Raw genomic sequence first — 13,981 nt, forward strand, 5'->3', positions numbered from 1 at the left:
GCAATGCAGGGTTTCTGAAGTTTGAAGTAAATCTTACTCGTGTAATTATCTTTCACTGCAGTAGGACCAGGTAAATCATGAAGCTGCCATACTCGGCATGATGTGTGAGCTTTCGTTTTGCCTGGTGCTGTGGAAGGACTAAAAGTTTCTGCAGCTTGTGCAGTGGAGTTGGGCTCTGTCTGGGTGCTATAACTCACACCCTTGAAGCTCGGAGAATTCATGTACACAGCCCTTTCCAGAAATGCTGGGAATGCCTCTCTGCATATGACCTGAACTTTTTCAGTCTGTAGTGGCCCAAACAACAAATGAACCCCATCTGCTGAGAGAAGCCAGCCTGGATGGAACAGTAAGTGTGGAACCAGGGACATTGGAGCTAACCTCAGCACTTTCCAGAGCTAACTAAACATGGTAAAAGAGTCTGCCATTGCCTTTAAACTAAGGCTAGAGAGTATTATGTGGGTGGGTTAAATATGTGCCTATTAGGGGACTGTGTATGCAAAAAATAGCTGGTGTTTCTAGGAGACAAGGTAGACATATAAATTAGGAGAAATGAAGAAATGTCATTACCATTTGTAGATGTGAACTGAGTTACAGAAAAATATCTGGTATGCAAAAATAACATCATCCAAAGTTTGCAGAGAGCCAGTAACAGTAATTCTGAGACTTGTGAGTTGCCATTCCTCTGGCAGTGAATCCACATCCAGTTTTAACCAAACATCATTGTTCATTAAAGTATTTAAGTGAACAGAAGAATTAACCTGTTTTGAAAACCTCTAGACTATACTTTCCACATTCATTGAGATTAAATTTTAAGTATATTGAGTAACTATAATCTCCCAGGCTTTACACAACAGCGAAATGATCAAGAGAAGCCCTCATTGAGTTCAGAAGTGTTTTGTAAAACTCTGTTACTGTGTATGACAAACTATCTGTTCAGAAGTTCTTCTACTCTGAATTGCAAGCATTCCAGCAGTCACAGTTTGGGGTGAGATAACCCAAGCAGTGGGACAGCAAGTTCATATTAACAGGGAGGTAATGGTGAACCAATCTGGTGTTTACTGGCTTTATTGGTAGCACTAAGCATTATTAGTTCTAAAGAATATAATAATTAAATAGTTCTAACAAATATATTAATGGAATGAAATTGTTATTAGTAATGGTTTAGGAGGCAACGATCACTTTGGATTAGGAGCAGCTTCTCACAGTGCAGTCCCACTTGGTTTCTATGGTTGTTTCTTTATGATTGTACCTTCCATTAGACTGTGGACAGGCAAGTTGTAGGTAGCATTTTGTTTTATTCCTTTAAGTGCAGAAGAGTTTTAATTTTAGTTGTAAGAGAGTGGTGCTGCTCCTCTCAGTCAAGTTTGTGAATATCTGAGTCATGTTCTGCATGACAAGGGTTCAAAATCTGAAATACCCAATATGTGAAAATAGCAGCTGTGCCTTAAATTAGAGTCAAAGACTGAGATGCTTTTTTGGAATCATGTATTAATAGATAAAGATGAGATATATGACTACCACTAGCATAGAAATAAAGCTACTGTTTAAATCTCTTTAGAAATTAAATATGTCACTTCTGCATGTATGAATCAGAAATCACACCTAAATGTGCCAAACTTCTATCCACTATCATTAGAGGTTTACAACTTTTTTTTTCCCCTGCAAGTTTTCTGTGTAGGAACAATGGGCCCTTAACAGCATGTATTTGGCTCATTCCTACTCAGTTATCAGCTTCCTGAGCAGGGAGCCTTTTATAGGCTGTGACACAATTGTTAATTATGAGTATTGCTCTGTTCATGCTTTGGAATACTAGTGGAAGATTAAGGTATTCAGAGAGACATAAAATTGGCCCACCTTGTGTCAATGTGGCATAAAAAGGCCTGATTTGGGAAGTCAACCTCTTGAATTCAGTGACATTTGGAGGAGTCCAAGATGGTATTTCTGGCTCATATGTAATTAAGTAGCAAAGAGAGCCTTGATTTTGCAAGGTGCTATCCAGTATTCTGAACTTCTCTACAAGTGGAATTTTGTTTCCACAAATTGTATTTCCACACCTCCCTCTCATCAGGGAAAGCCTATGCATTCATATTACAGAAAAAGTTTAGTGTGTCTGTTCCCAAAGTCCTCCCTAGAGAGGGGTTGCAATGAAATCCCAAAGACAAACTGGCTGGAAATGAGAAGGGTCACCCAGATGATACACCCAGAGCTGCTGAGGGACAGGGGGAAGCAAACAAGGGCAAGAGGAGAAGCAGCATGGTCAGTGCAGCTCTGAATTCTGAGGGAGCTCTGGTGCTGAGTGTGATCCACTCTTGTTGCCTAAAAAGCTCACAACAAGAGCTGCACTGTTTAGTTCTTTGTGATGGAGCTACAAGAGCCTAGGGGTGATGGATGCCTCTCAAGCAAAATGAGGTGCCCTTCTATTTTTTTATGCAACATCTACTAATAAGCACAAAATAAACACAAACTAATAAGTAGATATTGTTTGTTGTGTTCAATGTAAGGAAAACAATTGGCACACTCTTTTAGTCCATTTCTGTCTTGGGTTTCAGCTCTCAGATAAACACAGCTTTCCATTCAAAGGTAGTATTTAGCATAGCTTGAAAAGTGGGCTTGTTTATTTTTAGTGTTTAGAAGGATCAACTCTCAGACAACTCATTTTTCACATAAACCAACTCATAAATTACTAGGATGCTATCTCAGTCATATTCTAAATATGCCAAGTAAGTCAAGGTCACACCATGTAAATTGAAGCTGTACAAGTTCATCTATTGGTTTTTATGTTTGTATGCCATGGAAAGGAAAGACCCATATATAATTTTTTTGTCCCTAAGCTGATTTTTCACTCCATCCACAACCCTTAAACCACTGAGGGAATACCCTTTCCCTAGTGAGTGACTGGTGCTGGTTCATAATTTCAATTCAGTCTGAATTAGGAGAAGAGTTAGACTAGGCCTGTTCTTTCTAGACAAAAACTTTGTAAGAAATGCCATTAGCAAGGGTTTTCATCATGAAAAACAAAACCACTTGATGTACAGTTTTCTTATTTATGTCAGGAAATTTAAGGGGAAAACCCCAAAAAGCAGCAACAGCAAAAAAACCCTCCAAACAAAAAGATCTCCACAACCCTCCCAACTCAGTATTTTGAGAAAAATGGCAATGTAATTTTTTGGTTTTCTGTGAGGCAAGGCTGAGAGAGATGGGACTGTTTAAATAACAATTTTTTGCACCTTTACTTATATTTAACATATATTACTTTTATTGTGTTGCTCCCTACATAGCCATAAATTAGTACTTTCCAGTAGGTTTTAGAATATCAAGAAATTCCACTTTTCAATTGTGCCATATGGACATTCATATCTGAAAAATATAAGGGTGAAAGATTGGTTGTGGAAAATGGTCAGCCAAGTTGAAGTTTCACAGAGGTGGAGCTTGATCAAGACTTTACAACTTTGGAGGCAATGGGTTATTTCAAACAACAGTGTTTCTTTTTTGGTTGTTTAAAGATTTCTCAGTCTCCGAAATCACACTTTGATTTATGCCCCTACATTCTGGTGGCTTACTGCAAAATATTTATCTAATCAATTGTGGGACTGTCACAGAGGAAAAGTCAAGTGCCTATTTAGAATGCAAATTGGTATATTCTAAAAGCTGTAGTGTTTCTGTGTCTGCTACAGCATTCTGCCCCCTTTTGTGCTACTAACATCCCATGATGGTGAATATTTAATTACATACTGTGCTAAGTGACTGATTGCAGTGGTTGAGGCCTTATTGTATTGCACATTAATAATATGGGGTGAAAATCTAATGTTCAGCCCCAGGTACATGCAGGACTCAATGGTCTGAAGTGTAGTCTAAAACTGATCTCTGTATAATTGCAAGTATTTTGGGTTTTTTTCCTCTCTGCACCAGCCGTTCTCTTCCAGTTTACAAAACTTTCTGAGTCATGAGGCAAGATTAGCACTTTTCAGAATCCCCAGCTCTGAAAACAACTGAGACTTAAGACATATTTTTATACCCTTGATAAGACTAAACTGTACTTTAATGGAGATCAGAAAATGAAGCCACAGAAAATACTTGGAGTCATTTCAGAACTGTTGTTTATACCTTTTTCCTCTGTAATATTGCAAAGACTCTTTTTGTCAAGCATTGGGAGGAAAAAAAATCTGGCTTTTGCTATGGCAACACAGAGGACTTAGAAAATGATCTCTCAGCATGGAAGAATGATGACTCCTAAAATAGTGTAGAAGCACTGAAAAAGAGTGAGATTCTCTCTTTTGCCAAGGTCTTTTCAGCTCAGGAATGGGGGTTCTCCCACAGAACTGGCTGTCATTCTCTCATCATTAAACTTCTTTATACGTACAGTAATTTAGAGCAACCTATACACTGATGTAATTTATGACTGTCTGACTGTTGTTTGCAAGGACCCATGTATATATTGTGAGCTGTCAGAGTGCAACAACACTTTACCCAACTTTAATGCATCCCCAGTCTGGAAGTGAGAGGGAGGGATAAATAGCTGAGGATCCTCTCACTTTATACTGGTCACTTCCAAACAGCTCAGAGAAGTTTCCAGAAAACGAATGTTTTTAGCCTTATTTAGGCACTTTGTACTTTTCAAAGAACTTTCTATGCAGGTAGAAAATTGATCACAAGCAGCTTCAGGAGATGGCTGTTTTGCTTCATTAATCCAAGCAGCCAATAATTTATGAACAAAACAATGTCACAAATCTGTGAAGTGGTGTTTAGTAATTCAGAATTGTGGTTGCCACCTTTGAATAAATCTAGAGGAAAAAGGAGCTGGCTGTTCAATTCTGGAAAATTTGAATTAATTATTTTAATGATTTTAAAAATGGCTCTGAAAGAACTCTTAGTGATATTTCCAATTAATGGGAATGAATAAAAATAATCCATATGCCAGAATTTTTTTGTTGCCGACATGTGCATTCCTCAATGAAAACATTAAAATAGAAATAATTACATATCAAAACAATATCTTTTAATGAAAAACACAAGTAGCAAGGAGATTTTTATAAGGCTGAGTATCCTCTGTCACCTTCTGTGGCATCATATATGATTTTCACCATTTGGAACCAATCTCATGTAAAATCAATTTGCAGGATTTCTGCATTGTCCAGTCCAGTCCCTAACCTGGATGTTCCCTTCATTCTTCTGTACAGGACCTCTTGCACAACAATGGCCTTTCAGCCCACATTCTTAAATGAGTGAATGCTTCATTCTGGAGTAACCTCCTCCCCCTGAACAAATCTCTCCAAACACACACATATCTCATGTGGGACTTGCAGGTCCTTCTGTTCTTACACAGCTCAGCTATATGAGCTTTGTGTGTTAAGAGCCTTCTGTGTTCTGCAAAAAATTATGTTTAGTGAGCTTGAGGAGGATTAGGACTGGTCTACAAGTTTTGTGATTTGAGGAGGGTCATGATTTGTTTTCTTCTTTATTGCTGTGGTTGTATTTGTTCTGTCCCTTGAGCTGTTGCATCCACTTTGCCATCAAAGGTGACAGAGTACTTTATCCAGCTTTTGGTAAAGGTATATAATCTACACACACATAAATTCCTTTATGCTTTTATCACTAAAATGCTGAGGCAGAGGGGCAGGGGGAGGGAGTTATACTGTTCTATACTATTGCATCACAGGTAAGAAGACAACAATTTTTATTTGTGGGCAAGATTGTGGCTATCAGTTAAAGTCAGCATTACTAAAAATTGTACTAGAAATTGTTTACCATAAGGGAGGTGTGTGTGTTGTGTGTTTTTTCTCTGGCCCTTTACAATTCATGATTTGTATTTTACAGCATGTGAGTGTGAAGTGACTCCATTGCTATCAACACAGGGCCAGTTCTCCCTCTGCAGTCTCTCCTAAACTAGAATATATTAATCCACTTATCCTTGGTCTTCACTGTGGTTCTTGCACTATCAGCCTCAACTGAATCATCAGTCTACCATACAATTGTTTTATATATATATATAAATTTTTCTTTTGCCAGCTGAAGGACATGGACATCTCTGGTTTAGGTGTCAGGCTGGCTTAGGGCTATTGCTATGAATTTTAACTTCTAATATTAACTGATTACAGTTCTCTCTGTGCAATACATTTATTACAGAACTTTTCCCACGTGTAAAATCTGTAGCTGCTTTAAAAGAAAACTCCCAACTCACAGACTCAGCTTTTGGGCATTTTATGCAGGAACCTTCTTTGATGTACTGTTAGTTCTGCTTGGTGACACGAGGCAATCTCAGCCTATTATGGAAGCAGAATCATCTCTTACTCCCACAGAGTAGAAGCTGAGTGAAGCTGCAGAAAACTGAAGTGGGCTCTTTTTAGAATCCATCTCTCTTGAATCCATCTCTCTACTGAATCCATCCTAAAACCACAGAATTAAGGCTAATAAGACCTGGACAGACCCAAATGTTGTACCTCTGGGCTGGACTATTAGGTATACTGACAATTAGGGAAAGCAAATATGCACATGCTATAGAAGTAGAATATGTATTTGTACTCATAAAAATGTCTATATGTACAACTTTGAATAGGAATATGAACATTAGGAATATATTTCCTGTTCAAGCAAAAAGCTCTGTCAGAAGTCAGGGACTTGAACTTGAAACCAAGTACTAAATTTTTTTCAGGGTTACATCAACACCTCAGAAATGGAGAGAAGAGGAGAAAATTCTAAGTTACAGTTATCAGTAGACTCCTCTCTTACCTGCTAACACTGGGCTTTTGTACTAGAAAAATATATAATGAAAAACCAGAAAATTAGCTATTATTTGAAAAGTTCCTTATGCTAAAAAGAAAGGACAATGGTATTTATATGATCTTTAAAAACTAAGCAGTAATGACACATGAAAGGCTTGAATGAATGGAACAAGGGGTGATTTGCTGAACTGTTTCATAGAAATCTCTTCCCCTAGAAGCATCACTAAATTGATTAACTTATTAGGAAAGCACACATTTTCACTGAAAGAGAAGGATTTTTTTTTATCCTTATTTCTGCCATCTATGTGTTCTGGTTGATGTCAACATGTTTTAATCAAAAGAAATTGTTTAGTAGCTTGATTACACAGAATAAAACATCTTGTTGCACTTCAGATCAACTAACAGATACAAATTGGGCTGGCCATCTTTAATTAGAATGTTTTGGGTTTTTTAATTTCTCCTGTCAGGCTACAAGGAATCTATCCTTATAATCAAAATGTTCTCGGGGGAATAGAAAGAAATCTGAACCATGGAAATTTAAATGAAAACGCAAGAAGTGAAATGGAGTGAGCATTGCCATTTGAGATAAAGTGCTAATAAAACACTCAGGTATTATCTTCTGAAGGAGATTTTTATAGAAATCCCTTGCAGCACTGGAAAGACTGGTATAATATTGTAATTGGCATCCCTGACCTGTTTCATGTATACTGCAGGAAGTTTTTTGTCTCTTGCTTGCAAAGTTTGTGATAAAACAAAGCTCCCAGAATTCCCTGCTCTTTAGCTTTGCAGGTCTTATTTGAAAATACTTATTTAGCCTTTTAGTAAAGCATCTGTGAAGATACTATGATGCTTACAGGATTTTTTCATTGCAGTGCAGTGAAAAATAAACTGCTTTAGCCATGAAACAGAGAGCACAATCATCAGGTGTTCTTTCCTGAGCACTCTGGGATAATAATTTTTTTGCAATAGCTTTGACAAGGATTTTACTCAGCAGACTGTGAAAACATGACCTTCAAAGTTATGCTGTGTTCTAATCATGTGTACAGTGCCCTGTAACCAAATCTAAAGCTCACGCATTGCGTGTTTGGGTGTCATTTTTCGAAACACTTTTATTGCTCATCTGGGCCTGGAAACTGTGTTAAAACCAAATCAAGCATTCATTCCTGCAAAAGAGGCAAAAACACAGTCTTATTAGCTGTAACAAAATCAGCATCAGCTCTGGCATGAGGGGACTTACCAAAGGCAAAAGAAACTAAGAAAAGTATTCAGGAGCTGAAATATTTGACTGAGATATTGAAGGTGCATTACAAGTATTAGCAATTCTTTGCAGGCCGGTATAACGCAGCCTTCTCACATCTCCTAGTGTAATTACAGCGAGGAAGAAAAGATTTTCAGGTCAGGTCCTTAATTTAGATAATTCTGTCTTAATATTCAAGTGTAATAAACCAAAGGATTAACATTCTGAGCGCTGAAGGGATTGTTGTGCCTTGCAGACTTTCACTCCAGCCAGCTTTATTGTGGATATGCTTAATATCTGTCTTGCTTTATAACATGGACTCTGCTCTACAGAAATTGAATTAATGTTTTGGTTGTTTCTTTCCTTCCTGACCATCACTCTCGAGGTGGCACCTTTGTCAGCTGCAAATCATTATTTCAGCACCCTGTAGGGGTGGGTGCAATAGTGTGGGCACAGTGTTTCAGATATTCCCTTTCTTTGATGGGTAAGTCCCAGGGAGCTGCAAACATGTGCCCACCCATGTGCCACACTTGTGTTGACTTTGCAAGTCCTTCCCGCTGAAGCAGAAAATACAGGCACAAAAATGGCAATGATTGAGACATTTCCAAACTGAAAATATACTTTCCTCTCTGTGAAATAACTGTTATTGAACAATAAAAGCATAGGCTTTGTTTTACTGCTATTCATCAAAATCTCTTCCCCTTTCCCAGAAATTTGCTCTGACTTGACAAAATGTATGGTTTTTTGAGTAACAACCTATATTAACAAACACAAAGGTTAATAGAACTTGAGCATCTCGAAATGTGATTTAATTTGAAGACTGTAGTCTGTGAATATTAACTACTAACAAATTTAATTATTCAATGACAAATCACATCAGGCAGGCACCTCTGTAATATCAATCGTTTTTGTCATTATAATAATTCTTCCAAACAGTAGGATGCAGGCAGACTCTGCATTAATGTTTTGGCTCAAGGTGTTCATTTGTAAATGAACAATTCATCATGTGAAGGGAAAGGGAAATAGCTGCAGGTTTGTGTCAGATTGCCCTGGTGTTAACTGCTGCTCTTTGATGTGACATTGTCTAGACCTAATGCCAGTGGGAGTAATAAAAGAGGAGAGTGGCCATTCCATTATTTTGGATGAATTAAACCATTGGCTGCCACTACCCAAGTATAATGTTTTTAGTGATCCATATCCATAACTTGCATTAATGAAAAATTGACATGCTAGGTGTTTGCTTCCAAACTTTGAAAATATGGCCTCTATATACATACACCATTATAAAACAAGTACCTAGGAAGTATCTTAAAGTTATTTCTTTTTCTTCTCTTTGAAAAATAGAGCCAGGGCACGCTGAGATTAACAGGAGTAATTATTTTGTTTTCTATTGACTTACTATTAGCTTTTATAGGAATGTATTACCGAACTGCCACCAGGGATATAATTTATTCTGGCAACTATAGAATGAAATTAGCAATTGGAGGGTTATTGCACAGTGCACCATAAGGGAAAAAGGTGCACCCTTAGTCACATATAACAGTATACCTTGCTGCCAAAATTTATGCAGACAATCTAGATAGCACCAAGGCACAAGTCTGTCCCCCAGCTCAAAAAATGGAGTGGAACAGACTTTAGATTTCCTAATTCTGTTGTAAAGAACTAGATTTTAGGATACGTTACTGTTTGTTTAAAATGTTTTGTATTTGACTATTCCATAGAAGAAAACCTAATTATAAAATGTATTTTGTGTGTATATTTAGGGACTAAAACTATTAGGATTTTAAAGAAAATTCAGTTTTTATCCCAGAATAGCATAAGATGGTTTAACATCTAACAAAGTCAAAGAGGTAATTTGAATGTGTCTGAATTCAATCAATACTTTGATTCTGCTAAAAATAACCCTGAGTATTTCTTAATGTTATTGAATTTATGTTTATTGCAGGGCTACATGCCAGGAAATAGACATAGTTTGTTCATCTTATTTTTAAAATAATGCTGTGTACTTTTGAAGCAAGACACACAGCTGCTTTCTTTGACCTTTTCATGGTTTCAGTAGGCATTCTCTTTCACTTCTCAGGCAGTCACTTTTGAGATACTCTTTATCCTTTTTATAGCTATTAGCAGCCTCAATTTAAGAAAACTAAATCCAACCAGAAACCTCTGCAAGGCCCTGAAGGTTTGTCTTGTCCACGGGGTTTCATAAATTTAGGAATAGTTTGTCTAAGCTGAAAACACACAACCCAATCTGCTCCAGTTACAAAGTGTCTTAGAGTAAAATCTTCAGTGCTCTAACAGAATATTGATGTTCTGTGGAGCAGACATGCCAGGTTACCTTGACCTGCCAATAGGGGATTACAGCTGCATTAGTATATTTGACTTCTTTGCCTGCTCTCAAATGATCAAAGAGACTTTTGTTTCTTCTCCCAAAAGCCATTTGCACAGCACAATAGACCCAGGTTTGGAATTCTTCCCCATTTATTGCTGAGTCTTTAGAGAATAGCGACTATTTGGTACCATCATAAAGAGGTCTTCTCCCTCCCTAGTGCTCGTTTTCCTGTCATATGCCTCTCTTCTCTGCTTTGGATGGTTTAACACATTTAGATACTTTTCACAGTTCTCCTCACTCTAACCAGAACAATGCTGAAAGTCAGAAAAATTCAGCTCCTACTTCCTCAGCTTTGTCAGTCTTGCTGGTGCTCAGTCTAAAGCACAGTCATGTCAATGAGAAGCACTTCACATCATAACAGCGTGACATAAACCTGGAGCTATTTCCTTTCTGCTTCACAAGATGAATTGCTCATTTGTAAATGAGCACCTAGAGCCAAAATATGAGTCCTGACTTTGACTACACTGCAGTGTTCAGAAAACTCTCCTAGTTTCCAATTCACTGCAAACTTGAAAAATCATGCAGTATTTACTGACAAATTAATAAAACCTTTCGAGTCAACAAAGAATGGTTTATAAAATTGCACAGAATCATTGGAGAAACTGAAGTTTACTCTAATGCTGAGGCAAAGGAAGATGAAACAGCCCAACTTCCCTTTGTTTTAGGGTCTGGGATTTTGTTTAGCACAAATGTAGATCAAAACTCGACTTTTTTTGAAGTATAAAGGTCTACTTCCATGATTGCAGAATTAATATTTTCCAAATAACACATTTGTTTTATTACCTTTTTCAAATTTACAGAAAGGAATTACAAACTTTTCAGTGTCCAGGGCTGTATGTTGTATTGCAGTAACTGAATCTCTGGTGTTAAATACCATCTCATTGCTTTGTTAATTACTTTCATTTTCTTTTGATTCTCAGGCCTCTGACTGGTGATATTACATAAAATATCAAAGCATTCTAGGATATTTTAATTAATATAAAGCTATCTAAACCAAGAAAAGTTGTTTTATGCTAAGCTCTAGAAGTTTGGGACTTCAGGTATAACAGCAGCAGATTTGCTGATAGAACAGCCATGTGTCAATTTATTACTAATTGGCTTTCTTTGTTTTCCTGAACAGGCAATATCTCTGTGTGTATAAAAACCCATTGCTTAGGATTTAGTGAGTAGGATTTGTATGCTTCTTAAGTTACAGCCCTTTCAAGATGCTCAACTTGGCTCCCAAGGGAAGCCAGCATTGCAAAAACGGTAGCAAAATAAAAGTACAAAGATACCCAGCTTCTTAAAGATTGAGAGAGTTTTGCACATACAGCCCCAATTATCGGTGTAGCCTAAATACCATAGTAACAGTGATTAAATAACTAACGTGCCTATGCTTAGCAATCCCCCTAAGTACTTACAGTTTTAGAATATAAGCAGATTTTAGGCATCTTTGTGCTACCATTGACAATCTCACCGTTATGTTGGCTCTGCAGTCAGCTTTAGTGCCCTCTGTCCACTAACAGAATGGAGAGCTGTTCATGGAATTTATTTTTATACTTGCTTCTTAGTTTTTGAGGTTACTGATCTGCAAGAGAACTATTCTCTATTGTGTGAGAGCTGTCCTTTTTCAAGCACTCTTTCAGAGATCCAAGGACAATGATTTGACCACACTACACCTCTCTCCACATACTTGTTGACTCCTTCAAAGAACTGTAAGAGGCTCGAAGGACATACCTGCCACCTACACAAGCTGCATGACTTCTTCCCTTCTGGTTATCCAAATATCTGTCAGCTCTAGTTTTCATTCTCATTTTTAGCTATTTACCTGAAAGTCACAATTGTTTATCTACAGTTTCTTGCACACCTGATGGAGTCCCTTTCAAAGGCTGGGGTTGCGTTTGCTGCCTTCCATTCCTCAGGAGGTGAAAAGGATTTAAGTGACAGATTTTATGACACCACAGTTAGGATGTGTTTTGCTTCCTATTTATGTGTAGTCAACTTTTCTCTAAGGATTTGAGTGCACAGGGGCGTACAAAACATCTGTTTAAAAGCTGCATTTTATTCACATACTTCACTGAGAGGAGGGAGAGACACTAATTTTTCATTACAGTGTAAATCAAATGTATTATTCAGCCAGTGTGACCTTGCTGGCACATCCTGAATATCTTCCAGTCCTTGAGATTTTATTTAGTACAAATGGATCATATTCAGTATTAGCTGGAAGAAGATCAAATTTAAATGCTGACTTACTGTTTATTAAAAAAAATGAACAATTTGTTAAATATTGATAGAATATTTACCTATCACTGTGTTCACAACAAATAACTAAAAAAACCCAATAATCAATGCAAGAGGAAAGTCATACTTTATTCCTTATTTCCATCTGATGCTATCAAAAAAAGTATAAGCGGGTTTTATAGTTCCATTAACGTTTTTTTCAGAGTGAGCAACAGTCCACAGGGGCCTCTCCTTTTGTTTTATAACACACATGTTGTCAGGAGAAACAGGTGGCATGAATTTTACTAAAAGAGCAATTCTCCTTATCAAAAATTTATACTGTGTCTGGGAATAATTCTCAGTTCATTTTAGCCTGCTCTCACATGACCCACATTGGCTCAGTGATTTGAAACCCAGATGATTTTCAGACTCTTTGTTTATTTCTTCCAAGTCACAACTGTTTGCTTTTTAAATTTTATGCACATTGGCGATTGGTACCTGTTTTTATTTCTGCTAGCACTGTGCAGACCAATCTGCTACAAATCCACTGTAAGGGATTGGCAAAATTCTTTTTTTTTTGCCCTTTTTTTTTTCTTTTTCCAGCCAGGTCAAGGTACTGTTGAAATGACTCAACCATTTTACTGGAGAGCAATAAGGCTATGCTAAAATGATTTTTCTTTCTTTATTTTAGAAGAAAAGCTGGATATATAAAACATCAGACTACTTTGTTTGCTATTTTTGTTTTCTCTTCCCAGTGGAATGCTTCACGTAGCCAGGACCGTAGCATGAGGGACAGCAGAAAAACTCAGCCTGAGCTTTCTTGTCCCTGTAGCTGGATACTAACACTTTTCAGCAAAAAGTTCTCTCCAACAGTTATTTGACATCTTGCATTATTTCTTTTACCAAGGGACTAGATAAGTGTTGCACATTTGTTTCCGGCAAAGCTGAGCTAGTCAGGAAACAGAACAAGTCCTTTATTGGTGTGACTAAGATATGTCTCTTGCTGGAAAGAAAACACTATTTAAATACTATTAAATCACACTTAATTTAGGAGCAATCAGAATAACTTCCCTCTAAAACTGCCTGCTGCCAGGAAATATTTTTACTGTCAGTATTAAATATACACAATAGACAGTATTTTTAGAAAGTGTCTACTGTATTGTTTAGGATCACAGTGAAGTTGCCAAACCTGGAAAGCTTCAAATTGTGCTAGATTATATTCTCAGCTTTTGGAAAATATCTCAGACTTTACAATCCACATATTTTATTCCTTCTGTATTCCAGAAATAGCTTTCAGTGCATTCCTGCTGGAGACCTGCACGGATGAGCAAGGAGCTTCTGGCAAACCCCAGATGGAAGAATGAAGTTTACAGAATGTGGAAAAAGGGACACACCGCTTGGAAGGAAGGTAGGAGTGCTGTCAGAGTATGCAGGGAA

The 13,981-nt window shown here is 37.3% G+C and overlaps 1 long non-coding RNA gene across 1 annotated transcript in view; it reads left to right on the forward strand.

The window, feature by feature from the left end:
- Nucleotides 1-13,981, forward strand: part of LOC126637206 (uncharacterized) — a 163,642-nt gene extending 149,661 nt beyond the window's left edge. Inside the window, exon 3 of the long non-coding RNA XR_007628273.1 lies at nucleotides 13,829-13,981. This is a non-coding gene — a long non-coding RNA (uncharacterized LOC126637206). The remainder of the gene's footprint in view (nucleotides 1-13,828) is intronic.

The sequence above is a fragment of the Myiozetetes cayanensis genome, unplaced genomic scaffold (genome assembly GCF_022539395.1).
Source record: "Myiozetetes cayanensis isolate MyiCay16 unplaced genomic scaffold, myiCay2020 scf15, whole genome shotgun sequence".
Taxonomy (NCBI): Eukaryota; Metazoa; Chordata; class Aves; order Passeriformes; family Tyrannidae; genus Myiozetetes; species Myiozetetes cayanensis.